The sequence below is a fragment of the Priapulus caudatus genome, unplaced genomic scaffold, assembly GCF_000485595.1.
Source record: "Priapulus caudatus unplaced genomic scaffold, Priapulus_caudatus-5.0.1 Scaffold520, whole genome shotgun sequence".
Classification (NCBI taxonomy): Eukaryota; Metazoa; Priapulida; class Priapulimorpha; order Priapulimorphida; family Priapulidae; genus Priapulus; species Priapulus caudatus.
This window is the reverse complement of record NW_014577581.1, coordinates 29,445-31,609: the sequence shown is the minus strand read 5'-3', so window position 1 is coordinate 31,609 and position 2,165 is coordinate 29,445.

Below are 2,165 nucleotides of genomic sequence, written 5' to 3'. Positions count from 1 at the left end.
CGTATATTTCTCTTTAATTTAGCTGCATACATGTATCTATACACATATCCATATTTATATAATCTCTTAAGTATGGATCAAAGTTTTTTTTCATGCTAATTTGAATAATAGAATAAGTCGCGTTTTCTTATTTTTCATTTGAAATGTTGTGGGGCACAGACCGGCAGATTCAGCTTTACAGAGTGGTTGGAAGATGGCGCTCTTGCGTCACTGTCATGTTAAGCGCGGATAGGCCAATGCTCTATCCAGATTATATTATAGAGATCAGTGGATGTGCGGAGCGCACAATCGTTTCGATACCGCAGTTTCAACAACCTTCAACTAGCGACATACAACCAGCGACTCTAGACCAGCGACTGCATTCTCGTGATATTCGGCAAGACCGCATTCGTTTTCTCGAAGTATTTTATAGTGATCGAACTACTTCTTCGAAGTTCAAGCGTAGACAGGACAACTATTACTCGTTGAACTAAGGTAGGCCTATGTGGTTATATTATTATACGCCGCGGCTAGTATAGGCCTACTCTTACGGAAGAAGACGATTTTTACTAGGGGTTATAGGTATCACGTAGGCCTACGACGTTTTTCTAATAGTGTGGAAATTCCATTCACGATATCGAGTAGCCGCGGCCTATTATATATACGTTTCATTTCATGTGTAGTGCCGTTATCGTTACTCTAGCTTAGACTAATCAGACTTATAGCTCTACCAGCTCATCGCTCCGCCAGCATAGGTCTTATAGCTCTAGTACTATAGCCCGCGTTCAAACATATGCCGGAGCGCCGTAGGGCCATATATATATATATATTCCGGTAGAGCTAAGCCTGGCTAGGCTACCAGACGTCAATGCATGCATGGTTGTTTGCAAGTCTTTCTTCATTCTTCATTGTATTATGAATGATTTCTTGGAGCTAGCCGGCGTACATGACAGCTAGACATATCGCTGTATTTAATTAAACTTATCACGTACGGGTTTGTTCTACCCGTGTTACGTGTAGACCTAATTCGTTGCCATTTTTAGGAGCCCGGCCCTGTGGCGGAGCGAATTAAGGCTATACGGGTAAATCATTAAGCTCATATACTAGCCCAAGCAGGCTCGTATTTACAGTATTTCACGTAGTGTGAAATGAGAAGGCATAACAATTGTGGCTATAGTAACCCTGGTTATACCATATAGACCATATAGACCATATAGTTGTGCCCAAGTTGAGTACAATCTGACGCTATGCTAGGAATAATTTATTGTTCTATGTAAAATAGTTTATAGTCTGTATATATAGTCTAGCTCCTTTAAATTTATTAATTTTAGCTCTCAAAAGCCGTCCCTGATGAGTGCACTAGTGCACTACAGCTTAATTGTATATATACTAATTACTATATCTGACTCAGTGTGCATGGCTTGGATATTTTCACGAATATATAGGCCTACTGTCTGTAAATACGCTCGATCCCGTTGGGGTTTAACGTGAGGGTAGCTCCAAGAAACGGTATTGCTATAGGGTTAGAATACCGTCATGTATATCGGCCATACTACGTCATGTATATTGACGTTAGTCACACAGCCTGGTTGGATTAGCGTCCTATAAGATCCTATAGAGAATTGGAACATAATTCCTATAGGATCCTATAGGTTAATTCTTATAGGATTCTATAACATCATATAGACATCTCTACAGAGGATCCTATAGGATCCTATAAATTTTCCTATAGGATCCTATAGAGAATTGGAACATAATTCCTATAGGATCCTATAGGTTAATTCCTATAGGATCCTATAACATCATATAGACATCTCTACAGAGGATCCTATAGGATCTTATAAAATCCTATAGGGAATTGGAACATAATTCCTATAGGATCCTATAGGTTAATTCCTATAGGATCCTATAACATCATATAGACATCTCTACAGAGGATCCTATAGGATCCTATAAATTTTCCTATAGGATCCTATAGAGAATTGGAACATAATTCCTATAGGATCCTATAGGTTAATTCCTATAGGATCCTCTACCATCCTATAGACATCTCTACAGAGGATCCTATAGGATCCTATAGGATCCTATAGGGAATTGGAACATAATTCCTATAGGATCCTATAGGTTAATTCCTATAGGATCCTCTACCATCCTATAGGTTAATTCCTATAGGATCCTATAGGATT